This window comes from Lipotes vexillifer, unplaced genomic scaffold (assembly GCF_000442215.2).
Source record: "Lipotes vexillifer unplaced genomic scaffold, Lipotes_vexillifer_v1.1 scaffold802, whole genome shotgun sequence".
In the NCBI taxonomy this organism is placed as follows: domain Eukaryota; kingdom Metazoa; phylum Chordata; class Mammalia; order Artiodactyla; family Lipotidae; genus Lipotes; species Lipotes vexillifer.
Window position 1 is genome coordinate 391125 of NW_006790237.1, and position 11499 is coordinate 402623.

The following is an 11499-nucleotide window of genomic DNA, read 5'->3' on the forward strand; positions in this document are numbered from 1 at the left end:
GGTATGCGGGCGTCTCACTGTTGTGGCCTCTCCCATTGCGGAGCACAGGCTCCGGACGCGCAGGCTCAGTGGCCATGGCTCACCGGCCTAGCCACTCCGCAGCATGTGGGATCTTCCTGGACCAGGGCACAAACCCATGTCCCCTGCATCGGCAGGCGGATTCTTAACCACTGCGCCACCAGGGAAGCCCCCTCCATCCACTTTTTAAACTGAGATATAATTGACGTATAACATTGTGTAAGTTAAGGTGTACAATATGATGATTTGATACATTTATATGTTGCAATATGATTACCACTGTAGCGCTAGCTAACATCTCTATCATGTCACTTGATTATCATTTCTTTTTTGTGGTGGGAACAATTAAAATCCAGTCCCGGGCTTCCCTGGTGGTGCAGTGGTTGAGAGTCCACCTGCCAATGCAGGGGACACGGGTTCGTGCCCCGGTCTGGGAGGATCCCACATGCCGTGGAGCGACTGGGCCCGTGAGCCATGGCTGCTGAGCCTGCGTGTCTGGAGCCTGTGCTCCGCAACGGGAGAGGCCACAACAGTGAGAGGCCCACATACCGCAAAAAAAAAAAAAAAAAAAAAAAAATCCAGTCCCTTAGCAGCTTTGAAGTTGATAATCCAGTATCGTTGTCTGTAATCACTATGCTCTACATTAGAGCTCCAGGACTTATTTATCTACTAGTTGCAATCATTTGTTTCAAGTCAGACTTATTGAGGTATAATTTACGTAATAATCATACAACTCCATACAATAAAACACACCCTCTTAAATTACATGCTTAAACATTTAAAGTATACAGTTGAATGAGTTTGTTTCCATTTATTTACTTGCAGCTTAATTGATGTATAATTAACATACAATAAACTGCACATATTTGAAAGTGCACAATTTGGTAAGTTTTGACATATATGTACCCCTGTGAAGCCATCACCACAGGCAAGATAGTGAACACATCATCACCCCAAAAGTTTCCTGTGCCCCTTTGTAATTCCTCCTTCCTACCCCACTCCCCCATCCGCAGGCACCCATTGACCCACTTCCTGTCACTGTAGATTAGTCTGCATTTTCTAGACTTCTATATAAATGGAATCATACAGAATGTTCTATTTTTTGTCTGTCTTTTTTCACTCAGCAGAATTATTTTGAGGTTTGTCCACATTTTTGTGTGCTTCAGAATTTCATTCCTTTTTATTGTTGAGCAGTGTTCCATGGTCTGGCTGTGCTACGCTTTGCTTGTTCATTTGCCTGTTGATGAACATTTGGATTGCTTCTCGTATTTGCTTATGATAAATAAAGCTGCTATGACCATTCATGTCTGGGTCTTCCTATGGACATGTGCTTTTATTTCTCTTGGGTAAACACCTAAGAGTGTAATTGTTGGGTCATATGATAAATGTAAATTTAACTTAATAAGAGTAGGGAGGAAAAAAATTTCCTCCATCCTAGGTTCTTTTGGCTGGTCCAATAATTAAATTCAATTAACACAAATCAACAGGAGAAAAACAAATTTAATTCTGTGTGTACGGGAGCCTCACATAGACATGACAGGCTCAAAGGCAGTCAGGCAATTGAGGCTTATGTGCCATCCTGAGCTAAGGAGAAGGGGGTAGGGGCCTGAGGCTTCAAAGGGAAGGAAGATAATTCACGGGAAGATGGGAGATGTTTGGTTAACATGTTTGGAAAGACGATGGGATACAGAGAGGAATTTGAACAAACAGGCCCTGGCCAGCTCCCCCCAGCTTCCACACTTACTCTTAACTCTTTGTAGTTATCTCTGGTGATAGTTTTCTTCCAGGATCAGGCTCCCTATCTGAATTCTTTTAGACAGTTAAGGAAGAGGTAAAAAGCATTTCTTGGGTCTGTTGGGCCTTGAATTTCTTCAGCTTAAAATAATCTACATATCAAAGTGGCACATTCTGGGGCAGCCTGCCCTGAAACCCATCAGTCCACTCCTCCGAAACTTCCTTGGAAATTTCACATACAAAACGCTGAAACAGTAGAACATTCCGTTATTTCACTGAATGAATCTTTTAGTCTTGAAAATAGGTCAGTTCAGTTAAACAGTTGTATCTCGTTTTTAGGAGGTGGTGGTACAGCTGGGCTCCCAAAGTTAGGCCTCTACTGCACGAGAAATTGGGTATTTAATAAGGCGTTTCTATGGAAACAAAAGAAAACCCATGGTTAATGATTGGAGAAGATTATGATCCCTGTTTCTGAGTTCTGAAGTCAGACAGTTGAGAAGATTTCTACATGTTGGGCTCAAAGCATCTTCAGATGGAGTGGGGACAGGCCGTGGCAATCTGACAGGTTTTCCGGTTTGTAGTTTGAATGTCTCTGGTGATCCTTCTGTGTGGTCACATTGCAACAGGCCTGAAGAGTGTCCATACGTGAGCTGTTGTGTTTTTTTTGTTTTTTTTGTTATTATTTTTTTTAATTAATTAATTAATTTTTGTCTGTGTTGGGTCTTCATTTCTGCACGACAGCTTTCTCTAGTTGTGGTGAGCGGGGGCCATTCTTCATCGCGGTGCGCGGGCCTCTCACTGTCGCACAGTTGCGGAGCACAGGCTCCAGACGCGCAGGCTCAGTAGTTGTGGCTCACGGGCCCAGTTGCTCCGCGGCATGTGGGATCTTCCCAGACCAGGGCTCGAACCCGTGTCCCCTGCATTAGCAGGCAGACTCTCAACCCCTGCGCCACCAGGGAAGCCCTCCTGTTGTGGTTTTTATATCAAGTTGTCCAACTTTAGTTTGCATGGCTTTGGGAAAAGGACAGTTTTAGTCTTCAGTGATTCCGAGTCAGAAGGGTAGGAAGAAAATTGGAAATGTTAGTGTGGAGAGTAGTCAAATATTGGAGGAAACATCTAGAGTTCAGGCTCTAGTTCAGTGTACAGGTAGAAAACAAAATATCAAAGACAATTAACAGAACTAGAATCTAATATCCACACTTGTGTATTCTAGTGTCTACTGAAATATAATTTTTCTCTCTACAATCAATCACTCTCATTTCTATCAAAGATAACCATAGTGAGGGCTTCCCTGGTGGTCCAATGGCGAAGACTCCATGCTCCCAATGCAGGGGACCCAGGTTCAATCCCTGGTCAGGGAATTAGATCCCACATGCCGCAACTAAGAGTTTGCATGCCACAACTAAATGATCCCTCACGCAGCAACTAAAGATCCCGTATGCCGCAACTAAGACCCAGTGCAGCCAAATAAATAAACAAATAAATAAATAAATATTTACAAAAAAAGATAACCAGAGTGAGACAAATTAAGTCTAGTTTAAAAAAACTCGGATTATTTACATAAGTGCAGCAAGAACAGCGATTGACCATATAGAATCTTTTAATCTGCTTTGCTTGAACTTTTTATAAGGAATCTCCTATTGGACTTTTAAAAGCCTCTCAAGGCTAGGAAGTCAAGCCAAAGACTTACCAACAGACTTTGCCTGCCAAACATAGATTTGGGTCAATTCCTCTCTTCTCAGGGTCCCCAGAATATCCTGAGGTTCCTGCCCTTGCCAGGAAGTGACCTTCCTTACTCAAGGCAGTACCAGCTAGAGGTAGAAAATACCACACTTCTATGGTACATATATATAGACACACATGACCACGCAGACAGATGCAGAGACCTCATAGCTTCTGTTTTAAAGTTTTAATCATGAGATGGGTATTTGTGGAGAAGATATTTAAGGTTTTGTTACCAAACCAGGTTTGTTTGCCTGACACAGAGCAAGACAAAATGCTGAGATGCTGAGATTCCCATCAGAGAAAGAATTTATTCACGAGGCAGCCAAGCGAGGAGACAGGAGAACAAATCTCAGACCCGCCTCCCCAAAGGTGAGGGGCTTGAGATATTTATGGAATAAAGGAACAGGGTGGTCTTGGGAGTGGGGAAGTTTACTGGAGATAGAGAAAAGGTGAGATAACTGGTGTTCTGTGCAGGCATACCTGAGTCACATCCTCCTTCATGGGACGTATGTTAAAAAATGGAAGTGCTTTAGCGTGATCTGAGGGTGGAGTTTTTGGCTTTCTGTTGTCAAAAAGTCATTCATCAGACACCTGCATAGGCCCCGTTTTAGGGTCAATGGTCCCAACCAGCTGGCTCCCGGTCGAACTAGACACAGCTGACTCCAAGTTCCTGGAAAACAGCTCCAACAAACATCTTATTGTTTAAGCTATGTGAAGCTTAGAGGGTATGTAATTTGTAACAAAATAATTAAGGCAAGCTTGCTCAGTGAAGGTGGGCTACAAGCAAAGGCGTTTTTAGCAAGCTGTAAGAAAATCTCAAGAATGTCTGCTAACACCTAACTGTGTTAGCACACATGTTCAGGATGGATTATTTAACTCTATGGGGCATGGGTTTAGTTTGGTTTTTTGTCTGCTTGTTTTTGTTTTGAATTCTAGATAAAAATTCCTGGAGAAGTCTAGGTAAAACATTTACATCTCAAAGGCACAGAGGAAGAATGAAAGCATTTCCTAGAAGGGTCTTCCCTTAAGGCCAGAATTTTTACAATATTTATAAGCCTGTTGAGATAAATGGGGAGACTTGGGGAGTGATAAAATGGGTAAGTGGTCTTTGAGTTGTGTCTGGAGCCTCACCTCTGATACCGTAAAGACTAGATTTGTAAAACATGGACAGTTTTTTAAAATCCCTTGAAGAATTCTGTTGCTGCCAAAATGACATCAAAGAACTGATAAACCCATTCACCTATGTTGGAATGTTTTTCTTTCTCTCTGGAAACATTTAGCTTAGGGGAAATGGCCAAAAAGATTCTATCAGGTTCTGAATGTCAGCTTCCAATTTGGCCAAATTTCTGATCATAGAGTTATGAAATCCTTGTCAGGTTTCATCTGGGACAAACAGTAAATATTTGTGGCAGTATTTTTTTTTAACTTTTATTTATTTAATTTATTTACTTTTGTCTGCACTGCGTCTTTGTTGCTGTGTGCAGGCTTCTCATTGCAGTGGCTTCTCTTGTTGCAGAGCACAGGCTCTAGGCGCAGGCTCAGGAGTTGTGGTGCATGGGGCTAGGTGCTCCGCAGCATGTGGGATCTTCCCGGACCAGGGCTCAAACCCGTGTCCCCTGCATTGGCAGGCGGATTCTTAACCACTGTGGCACCAGGAAAGCCCCTTTGTGGCAGTATTGAAACTGTGCAACTCGGGTGGGACTTGAACCCACGGTCCGCGACTCGAACCCAGCCAAAGCCCAGATTGAGACTTGAACCCATGGTTTTCTTAATTGAAATCACACACCTGGTCTCAAGACTTAAAATGAAGCTCAGGTTCTTGATGTCTCCTTGTGGAAAGAATTCAGTGAGAGACAAAGTGATAGGTAAGAAGTGGATTTAGTTAGAGAGATACACATTTCATAGACAGAATGTGGTCCGTCTCTAAAGGCGAGAGGCCCCGAAATATGGGGTGGTTAGTTTTTACGTGCTGGGTAATTTCATAGGCTGATGAGTGGCAGGATTATTTCAGCTATTTCAGGGAAGGGGTGGGTCACCACCCATTTTTGGGCCTTTTATGATTAACCTCTGAACTGTCATGGTGCTGGTGGGTGTGTCATTTAGCATATGCTAATGTATTACAATGAGCATATAATGAGGCTCAAGGTCTACTGCAAGTTGAATCTTCCTCCATCTTAGACCTAGTTGGTTCTAACCAGTTTACGTCACGTCCTATGGCTACGTCATTCATTTAAAGGTTGTGCCCTGCCCCCTTCTCTCCTGTTTCAGTATTAAACAACCCATGGACTCAAGAGGCATCCTCAAAAGAGTATGTAAAATATGATACCTTCACAAGTTCTAGAGTCAATCCCAAAGATAGCCAAAAGGAAGAACTGACAATGTGTATGTTCCAGGCAGGCAGAAAGCCAAGCTAATTTCCTAGGACACAAAACAAGACAGACAAGAAGGCAGTAAATATCCCTGGGAGAGAAAATAACAATAACCAATGGGTCCGGATTTGGAAAGAAAGTGGCAATGTGAAATTTTATTTTCCTCTCTTGACTGGGCGCTACAAGTAGAGATTCAGGATGATCTTGGGTGGCCTCAGCCTGCAGTGGTTGGAAGCAGGATTTTAGTTCCCTGGCCAGGCTCCGGCAGTGAGAGTGCTGAATCCTAGCTACTAGACCACAAGGGCCAATAGCCAGTGACAAGGCTCTGGCCCATCAGCTTTGTAGAAACGAATTTCCACAAAGAGATGGAAATTAGTGAAACAAGTAAAGTGTTTATTAGGAGGAAAAAGAGTACAGTATGTGTGAATAGGCACACACCAGTGGGCTCAGAGAGAGAGTCGAGCCCTCGTGGTAGTTTGAGTCACTTACATGGGGCATTTCTTCTGGGTTTCCTTTGGTCAATCATCTTGCTTTGTCTGGCTCTGAGTCTGTATTTGGTGTATCTCAGGGTCCTCCCATGTGTGCGTGTACATCTCAGCCAAGATGGATTCTAGCAAAGAGGCCTATGGGTAGGTTGACATCACTTACTATGGGGTGGTGCCCTCTCCCTTTTTGACCTCTGAGGAGCCTTTCTATGCATGTGTAGTTGGGAAGGTCTCCTTGACCTTGAGAATGAGAACTATGTGGTCTCTTTATCTCTTATCTGGGAAGGGCTCTCCTGTTATTATCTTCATCTTGGATTATCTGTCCACAGGGGACAGACTCCAGCTGCTCAGCCTGGGGCCCATCTATCTCCTACCTCAAGGAGAACTAACTCTGGGAATTCCCTGGTGGTCCAGTGGTTAAGACTCAGGCTTTCACTGCCATGGACCAAGTTTCTATCCCTGGTTGGGAAACTAAGATCCCACAAGCCATGTGGTGCAGCCAATAAAATAAAATAAAATAAAATAAAATAAAAAAATAAAAAGCAAGTAAGGAGAACTAACTTTGGTAAGAATTCTAAACCTTAGCTGTCTTCTGCTAGTTTTCCCAGAATCCCATCTGCAGGCTCCAGTAAGCTACCAGAAATTGGCAAGGTTTTGTTAGGGGAACCACTGACAGAAACTGCCTGCCCTGGCCAGCCATGATAATAATCACTTGCATGGGTTATCTTAAAACAGGAGGTCCTGGTAAGGAACGTGGAACTAACAAGCTACCACCAACTGGAAGAATTCTGGAAAGGTCAGAATGAGAGAGGAGACGCCCGTCCATATGTCCTACCAGCCTCCCAGAATCCTTTTCGCTGGAATCCATCTTGGCTCAGCGCGATGCACGCGCCACCAGGAAGGACCCTGAGTCGGAATGACTGGCCAGAGACAACCGGGAAACTAACCCCATTGCTGAAACTGTGCACCTCAGACTGAGACTTGAACCCACGTGGCTGGGACTCGAACCCGGCCAAAACCCTGACTGGGACTCAGACCCACAAGGCCAGGACTCGAACCCAGCCAAAACTCAGATTGGGACTCGAACCCACGTGGCCAGGACCTGGCCCAAACCCATGGTCTTCCAACTGAGATCACACACCTGGTTTCAGGACTTAACGAAGCTCAGGTTCTCAACTTCTCATCTCAGAAAGAATTCAGTGAGAGACAAAGCGATAAGCAAGAAGTGGATTTATTTAGAGAGAAACACACTCTACAGACAGAGGGTGGGCCATCTCAGAAGGTGAGAAAAGCACCGGGGTTTGGGGGTCGTCCGTTTTTATAGGCTAATGAATGGGCGGAGTATTCCAGCTATTTCAGGAAGGGGTGGGGATTTCCAGTAATTGGGCCACCGCCCACTTTTTGATCCTTCTGGTTGGACTTGGAACTGTCATGGCACCTGAGGTGTGTCATTTAGCTTGCTGATGTGCTACAGTGAGCATATACTGAGGCTCAAGGTCTAGTGGAAGTCGACTTGTCTACCAGGTTGGACCCATTTGGTTCTAATCACTTTAGGTCATGTCCTCGGGCTATGTCATTCTTTCAAATGTTGTGCCCTGCCCCCTTCCCTCCTGTTTCATAACCATAAAACCTGAGACTGCGATCCACGTAGCGGAGCCGTTCTCCTGGGTTCCCTTACTCTGCTGCTCTCTCTCCAGGCACGCGTTTCCAATAAAGTCTCTTGCTTTGTCAGCAAAGAGACCTTTGTGTGTCCTTGGACAATTCATTTCTGAGTGTTAGACAAGAGCCCACTCTCAGGCCCTGGAAGGGGGTCCCCCTTCCTGCAACAGTTTTCCATTAATTTTAATTTTAGTCTCCCCTTGGCTGTTTAAGGGAATAGCAGAGTAGTTCACCAGAAAATACCTCAGAGTCCCATCAACTCTGGGAGGCGCCCATATGGGGACCCTATTTTGAGGGTAGATACGGGAGCATCTGTAAGGCAACGAGCTTGACAGACTTTTGTTTAGGGTCTTGTAGTCTCTTTAGAGTGGACAGACAATTCAGACAGAGGATTAGCAGAAATGAAACTGAGCAGAGCTCTGAGGGGCCCTCCTGGGCACAAAAGCCCCTCTGTGTCCCCCAGTCCTTGTTTGTAAAAAAAAAAACAAAAACAAAAAAAAAACGCGGGCTTTAGACTCCTAGGCCTTCCCTTTGTTCCAATGAGCAGACCAGCATTTACTAATTAGGAAAGTGACAGAATGCAGAAACAAAGGAAAAGCAGTCTAGAAACAATAGTTCAGTGATAAAACAGAGCCCTAGTTCCTCCTCAAGGGATATACATAACAACCTGATACATATCTTTGGGTCCTGCAGGAACTAAGGTCCCCACCCAGGTAGAGGATGGTAAGTATTGAGACCCCAGACTGGTGGAACCAGAAGGTTGATGACGGTAATGAAATGAGACTTCTCCCGCACTAACAGAGCAACGAAGGTTGAGATGACAAAAACCCCTTATGCACTGGGACCCCTTATGATAAATCCCCCTAAGAGCTGGCATAACCAAACAAAGAGCGTGCTGCTTGTGACTTTGTGTCTCAGAACCCCAGTATATTTGACTAGCCACCAAGATGCATGCCATACATGCACTTTCCGGGTGGTGGACACCAGAGAGAATATTCTCACTGGTCACAAAGCTAAGTACTCCAGACATAGAACGAGACAAAAGGAAAACCTCATCGGATTTTCTTTTTTTTAAATTATTTATTTATTTATTTATTTGGTTGTGCTGTGTCTTCGATGTGGTGGGTGGGCTCCTTAGTTGCAGCACATGGGCTCCATAGTTGCGGTATGCGGGCTCCTTAGTTGTGGCATGCGAACTCTTAGTCGCGGCATGCATGTGGGATCTAGTTCCCTGACCAGGGATCGAACCTGGGCCCCCTGCACTGGGAGCGTGGAGTCTTTAACACTGCACCACCAGGGAAGTCCCTGATTTTCTTATATGTACATGAACAGGTTTAGCTAAACCTTGGGTGTCTAACCAAACTAATACCTGAGAGGGATGTGCCACTGGGCTGGGGATTGTGTGGCGTTTTACAGTGTAGCTCACTGCACGGAAATTTTCTTGACGTTGATGGGTGACCTAGTGTTAATCTAACCCATTCTGTGACCAACTTACCCTAACACAGGAGCCTTTGAGTTAGGTGGCGAGTATTCTAGTGCTTTTTTTTGGCTGCGTTGGGTCTTTGTTGTTGCACGTGGGCTTTCTCTAGTTGCAGTGAGCGGGGGCTACTCTCCCTTGCAGTGCGCAGGCTTCTCATTGCGGTGGCTTCTCTTGCTGGGGAGCACGGGCTCTAGGCGCATGGGCTTCAGCAGTTGCGGCTCATGGGCTCAGTAGTGGCTCGTGGGCTCTAGAGCGCAGGCTCAGTAGCTGTGGTGCACGGGCTTAGATGCTCCATGGCATGTGGGATATTCCCAGACCGGGGCTCGAACCCGTGTCCCCTGCATTGGCAGGCGGATTAACCACTGCACCACCAGGGAAGCCCTCTAGTGGCTTTTAAGTGCTCGACCCATACCCACCAATTTCACGGCTTTGGCTTCCAAGATGTCCCTTTATCTCGCAACAGCCTTTATCTCATGTGTGCATTAACCCAGAACTAAGTTTGCCTAAAGAGACACTGGTCTGCTGAGAAATGTGACCTCACCAGTCTGTGAGGCTGGCTCAAACGGTGGGCTTATAGGGCTTATGCCCAGGTTTTCCTCCTTATGACAAATGACACAACAGACAGAGACAAAGAAAAACAGTGACTGTGGTGCTCCAAGGACATGGTGCTTCAAGGACCATGCTGGACCATGGTGCTTCAAGGACAACCCTGCCTGAAAATGTTTCAGCGTTACACCCCCTACCGGACTCTTAATCGCCCTCCCCATCATGTTGTGATGGCTACAAAATTCCTGAGCCCACTTGGGCAATGCCCACCTGGGCAACGGGACCTATCCCAAATAAGGAAAGGCATCTGGCCTGTCCCACTGTCAACCTATAGAAGGAAGGTATATGTGCCTCGAACATTCAGTAAACAAAATTTTCACCCCAAACCATTCTTTTGTTTTCTGGCTATAAAAACTGATCAATAGCACACGTTTGTGCTCGACTCTCCCAGGTTACTAGAAAGTAGGCCCGCTGTTCTGGCAGTGACCCTTCCCTCTAATAAATTCTATCTTCTTTACATTCTGCCTGGTGTCTGGAAATTCTCTTCCAACCTGCATTCGGACCATGACAGTGACCATTTCTGGGAGGAAAAGGATCAATAAAAACCAAGAGTAAGTGTAGCAAATCTTCACCAGAGTCTCTACACCCAAGAAACTAGTTGCACAAATATTTTCTCCTGCTAATCTAAATTTAGAAATTAAAAAAAAGAAAAAAAAAAGATCCTCACTGGACCTTCAGGCAGAGATCTGGGAGACTGACATGGTAAGAATTCTTACCTTCTGCCGGATTTCTTTCATTCTTTCTTAATTCTTTCTTTCTTTCTTTCTTTCTTTTCTTTTCTTTTCTTTCTTTCTTTCTTTCTTTTTCTTTCTTTCTTTCTTTCTTTCTTTCTTTCTTCCTTTCTTTCTTTCTTTCCTTCTTTCTTTCTTTTTAAATATTTATTTATTTAGGCTGCTCTGGGTCTCCAGGTTTTAGTTGTGGCATGTGGAATCTTTTAGCTGTGCCATGCGGGCTTCTTAGTTGTGGCACGCACGCAGGATCTAGTTACCTGGCCAGGGATTGCGAGTGTGGAGTCTTACCCACTGGACCACGAGGGAAGTCCCTTTTTTTATTTTATATATATATATTCACTAGTTTGTTGTGTTTTTTAGATTTCACATATAAGAGATATCATAAAGTATTTGTCTTTCTCTGTCTGACTTACTTCACTTAGCATAATGCCCTCCAGGTCTACCCATGTTGCTGCAAATGGCAAAATTGCATTGTTTTTATGGCTGAGTAGTATTCCATAAACCACATCTTCTCTAACCATTCACCTGTTGATGGACACTTCAGTTGCTTCCATGTCTTGGCTATCGTCAATAATACCCTTCTGCCAGCTTTCGGTGCAAGGTCCCAGGATCTCTCAGCTATAGGAGCCTCAGATCAAGCAGGATCCAGTCAGTGAGGTTTGTCCCTTCATGATCACCAATTATAGGGAAAG